Raw genomic sequence first — 12,793 nt, forward strand, 5'->3', positions numbered from 1 at the left:
GGGTGGCCATTTGTAAATTCTATGGGTCTGGCTTCTAGTCTCATCCACGTCCATGTGAGAGTGGGGCGGGGGCCGAGAGCCGTGGGAACGGAGCGAGGCCGGTAATTGGGAAATGAGCGACACCATGCTTTCACCGGTTCGAGTCCCACGGAGGAGATAGTACAAAAGAGGAGCTAAAGGACAACAGGACCAGGCCTGGGCTTTATTTTGTGTTTGGTTTTGTTTGCGCGGCAGCCCGTGAGGGGCTGTCGCGCTGTTTTAAATTTATATAAACATTTGAGTGTTTCGCCGGGTCCCGCCTCCTTCTTCCCCGTCCATTAAAGCTTAAACATAGGGACCGCTCACGAACCTGCGGGAACCTGGGGGTAGGAGACGAGGCGAGAGAAAAGGAAATTGAAGGATGATGGAGCGACGGGAGACAGAGAGGAAGAGAGGAGAAAAAAAAAATTCCGGTACCCAGAACGCTGCCCGCTCGGCCCTCCACTGTGTGAAGTCCTCCGCGGTGCCTGGCTGGTGGCAATGGATGGCCCTCGTGGACGGCAGACACTCCTCTCCGCCGCCGCTGTGGACGGCGACGGGCTCCTCCGGTTTCGGAGCAGCCGGCAGTCCCCCGTTTCCCCGCTCCTCCCCATTCTTGGCGGATGGCAGCAGGCTCCGGCCACCTGGCGAACGGCGCCGACTCCTCCCGCTCCCCTTACGGACGGCAGCCGCCCCTCACATCACGGGCGGCCGGCAGCGAGTTCGTCCATCCCGGCAACTCACTCCAGCCCACCGCCTCGAGCGTCCATGGTGCCAGAACTGCTATTTGCTCCATGGCACCGCGGATTCACCCCAGCGGCAAGGGATTTCGACAGCGCGTCCCTCCTTCCTCCCGGGTTTCGGCACCAGTGTAACAATTCCATGATCAAGGGAAGAAGGAGGCGAGAACCGGCGAACATATACAAATAAATCTTTAATGACAAAATAATACAAACAGCGCGACAGCCCCTCACGGGCGACTGCCCATGCACAAACAAAAACCAAACACAAAATAAAGCCCAGGCCTGTCCTCTCTTCTCGTCCTTCACTTCGCTCGCTCCTCTTTTGTATCCTCCCGATATCCTCCGTGGGACTCGAGGACCGGTGAGTGGAGAGGTGGCTCATTTCCCAATCACTCCACCGCCTGGTTCCACGTTCTCGGGCCCCGCCCCACTCGTGCATTTGTAAACTATCCAGACTGGTGTGTCTTACCATATTATTACAATTCTGGCTTCTAGTCTCATCCACGTCCAGCTATTTTTAGCTGTACAAAACAGCTTGTTTTGCTGCTTGATATAGCAGACTGGTGTGTCTTACCATATTATTTCAATTTATTATCTTAATTGTGAACACACCAGTTTGCAGTGCAAATAGTTTACTGCACTTTGTTATTCTTCTCATTATTTCCCTACAGTGGCTAATGAACTGGAAGTCTCGCCCATTCACAGGAAATGGCTTACTTTTGCATTGAAAAATAAGGTGGATAATAGTATATCAATGATATGCTACTATAACACTGAAAAGAATAGCTTCCCAATGGATTCAGATGATACAAGTTAAAGGGAAATTCCTTTGCAATTAATGAAATTTGTGACCACAAAACCAATCATAATCATCTGAAAGCTGAATAAATAAGCTTTCCATTGATGTATGGTTTGTTAGGATAGGACAATATGGCTGAGATATATATGAACTATTTGAAAATCTGGAATCTGAGGGTAGATAAAAAAATCTAAATATTGAGAAAAATTGCCTTTAAAGTTGTCCAAATGAAGTTCTTAGCAATGCATATTACTGATCAAAAATTAAGTTTTGATATATTTACAGTAGGAAATTTACGAAATATCTTCATGGAATATGTGGAACATGATCATTAGTTAATATCCTAATGATTTTTGGCATAAAAGAAACATCAAAATTTTGACCCATGCAATGTATTTTTGGCTATTTTTGCAAATATACCTGTGCTACTTAAGACTGGTTTTGTGCTCCAGGGACACATATGTGACAATAAACTGAACCCTATACATACTGTATAGAAAGAGAGAGACAATTAAGGGGGCCTGAGTTTATTTGGAGAGTTCACACAGAAGCCAGAATTCTTGCAAACCACCCAGAAAATAATAATCAAGCGTTGCACAGTCTGATAGATACTATAAGTGAGGACACAGATAAAAGAAACATCCACACTTTGATTTCTCATGCGTATCATCTCAGCGGTGTGGATGTTTTCTCCACTCACACACTCTCAACACAATGCCCGACCTGACAGAAACAGCAAAGACTGCTGAAGCTGCATGCCGTACTGTGGCTCATTTACTTTATTATTTACGACTAGTCAACTATAAAAAACAAGCAGTCATGCAAGCCCTATAGCAGACTGACAGAGAGGATGTGAAGGAGAAGCATTAGACATGTGACAATCACAGACAGTCACACACAAAGAGCAGTGTTAGTTACAAGAACAGGAGGAGGAGAGAGAGAAGGATAGGAACAGAAAGAGGGTGGGGGATAGCAGGAGAGAGCGAGACAGTGAATCTTTCATAGCACCGCTGTGATTTGTGTCTCTCAGTATGTTTCCCACCGCAGCAGCAGGCAGAGTTAGCTCCCGCACAATGACTTCTCGACCTTCTCCTCTCTCCTTATCCTCTCCCATTTTCTTTCCCTCCAAAACAAACTTGTTTGTTCAAGGCTGATGGCTCACCGACTTCAGATTTTTCCATAAACTAGCAACGGACATAAGGACCACCACCAGTCTCTCTGTAAGGTAAGAATAGCAGTAACAATTTTATAACTGTCCGATGTGCCGTCATGCTTGTGTGCAGCACAGTCTGTTTAATGTCTATTTTGTATGTTTTTGTTTATATGATATATATTTTTACTTATTATTTATCAGCATTTTTTTAATTATTATTATTTTCAAAATGGAAAAAAAAAAAAAAAAAAAAAAAAAAAAAAAAACGAGAAAGTAAACCTGTTTTATGGTTTTTATCAATATGACAAACTTGTATATTGTTTTTTTTTTTTTTTTTTTTTTGGAGATGAAAGTGAACGGAATATGGAATGTGTTATTTGTTCATTCATGTACAGATTTCATCTTTTAAGAAACATATCAGCTGTATTACTGTATGTAACAAACATGCGGTAGTCAGTTACACCAGTGGTTCCTATCCTCATCAGCAGGACACACTTTGGAGGTCTCTCTTATCTAACCCATCCATTTCAGGCCTTGGAGCCTCTACTAATGAGGTGAATCAGGTGTGTTTGATTAGGAAGAGTTTAAGCAGGGTTGGGAAACCCTTAGTTACACTGTGTGCTGTCACATGGTTTGATGGTCCACCCATACTAGTGATGGGAGAATTTAAAGTCTGGCTATAAATACCTCCAGCAAGCCCCATCCACACGTCCTGTGAGCACACAGAGTGTCTATACATGGCTTTTAGTGATAAACTCTGCATTTTAAGCACTGTGACTTTAAGAGTTTGTGAAACAAGAAGTAAACTTATGGACTGTGACAAAATGTGAAAACTGAGCTGAAGAAGCATGCACGTTCATAAAGGCATATAAAGTAACTCTTGCTCCGAGGACAGCACTGCCTTAATTAAACTGCATTTTTGCCTTAATTACACTGATTTGAGTTTACACTGAGTTTAGCCATTTGGTGCTAAAAACATCATGCTTTACTACCTAAAATGTTGTTCTAAACCATTTGACTTCTTTCATGCATCACAGAAGCAGTGTGAAAACATGATAAAAGTACTCTATGCAACAGAAGCATTGTATTCCGCATCTTCTGAAGTCATATGAGGAGCTTTGTGTGAGGAACAAACACATATAAAGATGGAAATTGTTATTCAGTGGTAATTGCCCCTTTTGTCATAGCTCTTAAATCACATTCATGGCATCTTCAATATCCAGGTTTTCCTGGATTCAGAAATAGAGGTTTGTGAGAGGCGACATCAGTGATGCACTACAATAGAGAGGAAGATGTTTCATGAATATATCAAGTGGTCTGTTATTCTTCAGCGCTATTGTATGCTATAAAACATCCTATTGTTAACTATTGTATGAAATATTGCACACAAGGAGTGTTTATTTATTTATTTATTTTTATTTTTTTTTTTGAAAAGCTTGACGGTATAAATCTTTCTTGCTAAAACAGCAGGGACACTATTTATTGATAGCTGAGAAAGGACAGAAATTGATAAGAGCTGGACGGGGAACTGGGGGAAATTGCCCAAGGCAGACTCAAAATTGCATTTCCTATGTGAGCACCATGATAAATGTATGATGCATGTTCACTTTTTGCATGTTTTTCTGTTTTTCCAGTCATAGGAGAAAGGACTGATTTATGTTAAATTGCCGTGTACAAAAGCCAGTTTCTCATACGTCTCACTGAAAAGATTTCTTCAAACCATTACAGAGAGTCATTGAATCTTGAACCTTTCTGACTGTGAAGTGTGGCTCTCCACAGACACACTGTCATCATTTTTTTAACTTCCTGTGCATCCTCTCTTGGTGATCATTAGTGGTGCTGGTGTCTTTGTTACTTGTAATTACAATGTAAGTACAGAGTAATAAATGAACAAAATGTACTATAGGAATATGGTCAGGATTGGGTTTAAGGTTAGTTTCTTGCTTACCTTAAATGTAAGTCTAGAGGATTTAGTTACACTTTATTTCGATAGTCCACTTTAGACATTCTACTAACTACAGTTTAAGTCTACCAATTTTGCAGCTACATGTCAAGTAGCAGTCATTAGAGTATTAGTTACTGCCAAATACATGTCAGCTTATTCTACTAACCCTAACCAAAGAGTCTACTAATACTCTAATGAGAGTTAGTTGATATATAGTTGCAACTTTACTTATAGTTGGTAGAATGTCTAAAGTGGACTCTTGAAGTAAAGTTTAACCAAATCCTCTAGACTCACTTTAAAGTACAGACCTGAGCTAGAGACCACATACTGCTGTTGCTCTTTTTTGCTGCATACAGTATGTTTACTTTGCTCATCATGTGTGAACTGGCCTGTGCTTTGATCACTTGAAGGTAAACCTGCAGAAGAAATGATCTCTAAGGAAGTCTAATAGCTGTTGGTGGTGGGGTTTGCATTTCACAAGGAAAGGGAATATAATATTTAGCATGCTCTGGATGTGTGCCGCTAGCTGACGTACAGATGAATCCGAGAGAGATGGACAGAGCGGGGTGTGCGAAATGAGATTTGTGTGTCAGATTTCACCCAGGGCATTCACTGCTCTGCGCAATCGTACCTGTCACTTTGCTTTGATGTCAGTTCTATACAGTGAGAACACAAGTCATTTCCATACTTTCTCTCTCTCTCTTTCTCACGCTCTTTCATTTCTCTGTATCTGTGTTTATCTGCTTCACTGCTTCTCTCCTCTCTCTTTGCCCCATTTCTCTTTCTGGATTAAATGTAGGGTAAAGTTTGATATTATATCCTGAGAAAAGAATCAGCTGTGGCACAATACATTTACTATCATGTATACTGTGGCCTCTGCCTTGTGTTTAAACCGCGCACACACACACACACACACACACACACACACACACACACACACACACACACACACACACACACACACACACACGCACACACATCCACAAACATGGGCTCAGATGTATTTATATCTATGGATATCTGCTATGGAGGATTAAATGCAGGCAGCTCATGAGAATTTTAGGGTTATTTGTGTGTGCAAGAATTTTAATAACCACATGGATGCACTGATGCAAATATGTTGGTTAAGTCATCTATGATACACAAGGTGTGTGTATGGTGGACTGATGACACACAGACACACACTTTATGTCTCTCCCAGCTGTCAGCCAATGTCTTTGCCACCTTGGCATTTTGTCAGCACAAGTGGACTGGGGGTCCATGTGACAACACATATACAACATTAGAACACTGTTTAAATGAGCAGACATGAGCTCATAGTATGTCAGCAGTCTATTGATGGAGTTGTGAGATCATCAAATTTATTACTGAAAAGTCCTGAAAAACTGGATTTTGCGAGACTTGATGTGTCTATCAAACGTTTAGTGCTTCCAATTCCCCAACCCCGCTTCTGCCAAATACAAGACAAAACTATTAGCTAAGTCCACAGAAAATCCTTTTTCCAAAGTCTGTGGAGCACCTGTCACTATGCTTTCTGAATCAGTGTATTACATGCATGTGTGTTTTGGACATTGTAATTCAGTCATCATTTTTAACAGAAAAGAAAAGATTATATGAATTATAAGAAAACAGAACAAGTAAGAAAATAATTCTTTATTATATAAATTAATTACAGAACATGAAGTATACATAACTGTAGTGAAAGCTTTCTCTAGCACTGCTTTGTTATGAGGATGGGGCACTGATGGGATTTGGTTCATCACTGACTGATAAACAGCCAGTGGGATTTGGTTGATCGCTGAAGGCGTAGCTTAAAATAACAGCATGAGCTTTTCTCATGCCACGCTTACAAACAGCTGAAGTTAGTCCTGCGGTGAGGGTCCATCTCAATCCTTTAGATCTCACATTTGTAGATGGGCCAGCGTTTGGAATGAGAGGCTGTGTAGTTTGTTTAGACACGTGTCCTCTGAACTGCAGAGTGTGGCTGTTATCACCAGCTAAGCGACTAAAGCTTGAAGTGCTAAGATCCCAAATAAAGGGTACTGATTGCTTGAGCAGTTCAAATGATGTCCAATCATTCACTAAGAATAATTGCTTTTTGTGTGTGATAAATGTACCCAATTTTAGCCACTTCCAGCTCTAAGTAAACTCCATTTTATTTATTTATTTTATTTAGAATAGTGTTTATATTTATTGTGCCAAAAATGAGTTTGTAGACCCTTTGAAAATGCCCACATTTCTGCACTGATTACTAGTAAAATGTGATATTCTTCTTCTAAGTTGCAGTTACAGACTAACATAATCTGACTAAAGCAATAACAGACAAATAGTTGTTCTCTTCAATTTTGTATTGAAGACATTGTGTGATAATTAATAGGACAGGCTGGAAAAAGTAGGCAAACCTCTTTGTTACAACTTCTCTAAAAGCTTAGTGTTAGCCATCACTCTAAAAAATGCTGGGTTATTTCAACCCAACTTTGGGTCAAATTTGGACTAACCCAACTTTTTGGGTTAAAAATAGAATGTAAAAATTTAAACCAATGGTTGGGTTAGTCCATATTTGACCCAAAGTTGGGTTGAAACAACCCAGCATTTTTTAGAGTGATGCTTTGATCCCAATGACAGCAAAAGACCTCCAGAAAAGACCACAAACTGCAGAAGTTTTACTTCATGTGTCTACTACCTAAACAGTTAGAAAATGTTCTTTGGACCTTAAAATTAAATTTGAAGGGTTTTTTTTGGCAAAGATGCACAGCGTTTTGTTTAGAGGAAAAAGCGAACTGCACACCCATTCCAAAACCTCATCTGTGAATCATGGTAGAGGAGCATAAAGGTTTAATGCTGCTTTGCTGCCTCAGGGTCTGAACACTTTGCGATCACTGACACCCATAAATTATGAACTATATCGAGACATTAGACATGAGAATGTCAGGGCAGCAATGACTTCAAGATCAAAAGGAGAAGAATATTTGAATAAAGTCATTATTTTTGTTTTCTTTGTGCACAAAAAGTATTCCCGTAGCTTCATAAAATTGTGGTTGAGTCACTAATGTCACATGGACTGTTTTACCGATTTCCTTATAGCTTTCTGGGTCTGGGAACATTTCAGTTGCATTGCTTTCTATTCAGTGTCAGAAAGCGCTCAGATTTCATCCAAAATATCTTAATTTGTGTTCTGAAGATGAACAAAAGTCTTACAGGTTTGAAACAACATTAGGGTGAGTAATTAATTAGAGAACTTTTATTTTTGGGTGAACTACCCTTTCAAGTCAATTCAACTGCTGTTGTGTCACCTAAAGTGAGCTATCAAGACAACCAAGAAATATTGATAAACTGAAACAGATTTGTTGGTAGGGATGGTCCAAAAAAAAAAAAAAAAAAAAAAAAAAAAACAGCTGCAGAAAATATTTGGCTGAGGTTTTGCTCCTAAAGGATGATCTACAAGTTACTAAATTCAAGGTTTCACTTATTTTATCAACCCTGCACAATGGGTCATTACTCAGTGTATTCAATTAAAATGTGAAAAGTGCCACAATTTTTATTTCAATCATGACAACTCTCTGAGGAGTTTAGCATTGTAGCGGATATGACAGTGCATTTGGTCTTGGTGGAAAAGATCTGCTGTGCCGCTACTGCTGTTGATTATTGCTGCTGCAGAGCAAGTACAGAGACTGCCAATCCATCCATAGACATGCTACTGTGAGCATGTAAAGGCCCTGATATACTTCAAATAAAGTTCGTCTTCATTCTTTGTTTGGGGGCTAAAAGAAGTTTGAAAAGGCTGAGCGACTGTATACTGTTTCCGAACATTCCAACACCCCTGCGCTGCTGGAGGCGGGTGTAGATTAATGTAAACACGTTGCGACGCTCGCGCGTGTATGCCCTGAACACAACAAATTTGAAATGAAGAAGTGTAGGCAATCTCGGTGTGAGACGGGCACCAATGGTCAGAATATTATAGACAAAAGAATAATGATTAGCAGCAGTTCAGAGTCAAGTATCATGTTTGCAAAACAAAAGAACCATAATCAGTCCTTTATGGGAAGTGTGAATGGCTCATAGTCTGAAAACTTTAGCATGATGTGGAACAAATACTCTCAATAACACAAACCTGTTTGTTACTTTATTTTATTAGTGTTCATTTATTTTATTGAACTGGATAAATTATTACACCTTTTTATATTTTATGTGGTGTCATGATTTGCTTTTGATAAAAACAAAGGTTTATTATTGTATGTTCGTTTGGCATTTCATTTATTGTAGGCTATACCCTTTAAATTCACTTATTAAAAGAAAAACAACAGCAGCAGCAGCAGCAGTGTGGTGTATTTATTTGAAACATGTATTTGGTACTTGCTACCTTATATCTTTACTCTTTCCTTTCATTCTTTTCATGGCTTTGGAAAACTTTTCTCAGATGTTTCTCTGCGTCACTTTTTGCATAACTCCGGGTCGTTTGAAGTATATCGGGGGCCTTAAGACATGCTGCTGCTGCACAAATAGCATACATTGAATGACCAGTAGCAGATCCATACAGGTGGAGCTGGGGGAGGTGGAGGGTTTCTGATAATAACTGAACCAAACTATTTAAATGTTGTGTAAGAAAGCTCATTGACTTAAGATGCAACAGAGATCAATCAGCTTGTGCCATGCAGTGAATGATGCAATATATATATATATATATATATATATATATATATATATATATATATATATATATATATAATTAAAAAGGTGCTATATAGTGCTATTAAAAACAGTAGCCTTTAAGAGATTAAAATACTGCAGGAGTGTTCTTCGTATGCTTATAGAGTTACACACTGTGTATTTAGCATCAATATGACAATAATGTCTTAAGTTCAGTTATAGTTTCTACACTAAATATAATTTTGAATACATTTTTCACAAGAATAGATTATCAAGTCTCTGTTTTGTCACAAAAACAGCTTGGGGGGCAGTGAGAATCACGAAAATACAAGCTGTTCAGTTTGTGAGTTTGATAATTTACCAGTTGCCATTTCTGAAATTACTTTTATGATTGGTAAATCACTCCGTGGCTGCTATTTCATCTAATATCTGTGGGCCTGGACTTTATTTTGAAGGCACACCTCAAAGAACAAATTTAGTAAGTTTAGACCAAAATACTTTACCTTTAGTAAATAAAGGTTTAGAGACTTAAGCTTATGCATAGACTGCAGATCAGAGGGGAACAGTACAGCTGTTCAGTGGTTGTGGCATGTTTCAGACGGGTCAGGTGGGTGGTGATTCACTTTTGTGACTTACATAATGTGCTATAACATATTGCAAACATATACAGTACAGATTACAACATCATTAAAACAATTAAATATTATCTCAAAATAATGCATAACTTCAAATTATTAATAATTATTCACTATAAACTAGTTGCTTATTAGCATGCATATTGGCTGTTTATTAGTACTTATAAAGCACATATTAATGCCTTAATCTGCATGACCATATTTTAGGAATCTTAATCCTACCTCATACCTAAACTTAAACAATTTACTAACTATCAATAAGCAGCAAATTAGCAGTTTATTGACGGGAAAACGCTTAGTTAATAGTGAACATAAGAGATGCACTAGATAAATTGTTAAGGGGATATGTTACTGTCATGTGAATGTCACAGAATGCATTGGGAAGCAGTTGAGCTTATGCAAAGGTGTATTTCAACACAGAAATGTTTGGGGGATGTAGACATTTTCAGGCACAATGAAATCCCTTTTGCATATTCAAAAGTGGATTACAGAGAGAGAAGGTTATTTTGGTTGTGATAAAACTTAATTATGAGCCACAAGTGGTACTAACACTATTTGTACATAATGCACAGAAGCAAAAGCAATAAAAAGTCTCTGAGGAGCAACAGTCATGCATCAGCTGTTAGTGAAACAGCTCTAACCCCAAGAGTATTTCATTTAATTCTTAACACTCTGCTTTATTTTCCCTTGATGTACATTTCATGAATCATATTCTTGCTCTTGCTACAAAACAGAAAGTTTGTTATCCTCCAGTAACCTTGATATGGTCAAAACTTGTTCAGCGGTCACAGAGCCCATTTAGAATGTGTCTGTTTAACAGGCGGGTGTTTCTTCTCTAGCTTCTCTCAGCTGATAGCTTTTCTTGATTTCAGTGTCGGTGGAACTCTGGTTAGATGTTTGATCATTATGTTTTTTTTTTGTTTTTTTTAAACAGATGGCCTCATTATAAAGACAGAGCCCAGGTCTGGAACCGAGCGGCTGTTTCCTGCTGAAGTTATATATCTCACTCCGCTAATTAAACTTCACTCCGTGCTTAGGAGCTGGTAAGCTCTTCCGAATAACCAAAAAAACAAAAAACCAGGGAACCCCTGATGTCAGTGGCGGATTATTTCCCTGTCGCCAGGGCGGGTTTTGAATATTAAAATGTGTGATGGCCCGACTGAAGATATGATACATGCTGTGTGTGAGACGTGTATCTGTGAGACGATTATGTAAATGATCATGAGAGGAAGAAGATGTGCTTTTGTGGTCTAGTTTGATCTGACTTCTAAAGAAAGAGGGAGATGAAACTTTGCTGATATATAATGAGAAAAGATAGAGTCAGAGGGAGGCATGAGCAACTTTTAACAGGCATCTTAAAAAAGAAAATAAATAAATAAATAATTCATGCAATGTATAACCAAACACAAGGACACTGGAGAGTGACAAAACTGAAATGTTAGTAAATGAAAGCAATGTGAACGTTCTACAGGAAAAGTTGTTAATTTAGTGAGTGACGTGGGTCAATTATATGAGAAAAAAAAAAAAATGTTTCAGACATAAAAGACATTGCCTTAATTTACAGTATTATATTAAACTATTTTAATTACTATTATATTACGCATGATAATACATTCAATTTTAGCAGTAGTTTAGAAATTATTATTAATTATTAATAAGTTATTAGTAAGAGATTGCTAAACAAATCCAAATGACAAACCATGACTTTACCCAAATACACTTAGATAAACTTAATGATTATACCAGTGATTTATATTTTAGAGCTCCTATATTTCCTATATTTTATGAAATCCCATACTTATGTCATATCATATCCTTACTAGAGTAAACGTAGCACTGGCTGAGGGTTGCATTGAAGTTTGTTGTAAAAAGAAACAAGAAAAACTCACCATGACTCAAACCTATTGAATATTACTGACTGTAAAATCTATTTCAATTTTTTTATTTGGTAACACTTTTATATAGGGACCAATTCTCACTATTAACAAGTTGTTTATTAGCATGCCTGTTATCAACATATTGGCTGTTTATTAGTACTTACAGTATAAAGCACTTACTCTGCATGAGCATATTTTACATCCCTAATCCTACCCAATACCTAAACGTAACAACTACCGCACTAACTATTAATAAGCAGCAAATTACTGAGTTACATTCAGTCATCTCAATGAATTTAATTTATTCATTTTCTAAATTGGTTTCAAGGCATGTGTGTCAAGCCACTTAAATCTCACACTTCAGGTCAAATTAAACGCATGTTGTATAAACCCATCATAAAAACACCAAACACCAGTATTTCATATTTTAGATACAGCACAAAAGTCATTTACAACAACTCAGTATGATGAACATGTCAGTATACTGTTTAAATCCATATCTCAATAAGGTCTTTTTTTTCAGTTTTCTCATTAGGGATTAAAAGCTTGCTGCTTGCACTCTGATTTTATTAAAACCATTATCAGTGAAATGTATTCAAAGTCTTGCCTCTGTCAAAACGCTTCTTCTATAAGGCTTTTCCCATCTTATATTAGCAGACAGCCGTTTCAACCCCAAAGCTAACAAGGGATCAGAGGTCCTCGCTGGGTAATTTATCATCCTGCGCTCATGAGGACAGGAAGCAGATTGAGTCTTTGTGTCTAGTTAAGCAGTCCTTAAATGTCACTCCAGCAGCCTCTTAGAAGCTAGAAACAGAAGCAAGATCATTCATTAGTTTATAATTCAAACTATTATGCTGATAATACAGTTTGCAATAAAAATATTTGTATAAAATGTTATTTTACATTTGCATTATGTGAACTCAGCTTACGTTGTGTTATATAGATTTCAGGATGATGAACATACAGTGTTATACAC

At 38.2% G+C, this 12,793-nt stretch overlaps 1 protein-coding gene across 1 annotated transcript in view; it reads left to right on the forward strand.

Annotated features, from left to right (window-relative positions):
* Positions 1-2,406: 2,406 nt before the first annotated feature.
* The window catches only part of opn7b (opsin 7, group member b), a 44,832-nt gene continuing 34,445 nt past the window's right edge, over positions 2,407-12,793 (forward strand). The window contains exon 1 of the mRNA XM_042751031.1: positions 2,407-2,785. The gene's annotated coding sequence lies outside the window, so the exon portion shown is untranslated. The remainder of the gene's footprint in view (positions 2,786-12,793) is intronic.

Source organism: Cyprinus carpio, chromosome B23 (assembly GCF_018340385.1).
Source record: "Cyprinus carpio isolate SPL01 chromosome B23, ASM1834038v1, whole genome shotgun sequence".
Taxonomy (NCBI): domain Eukaryota; kingdom Metazoa; phylum Chordata; class Actinopteri; order Cypriniformes; family Cyprinidae; genus Cyprinus; species Cyprinus carpio.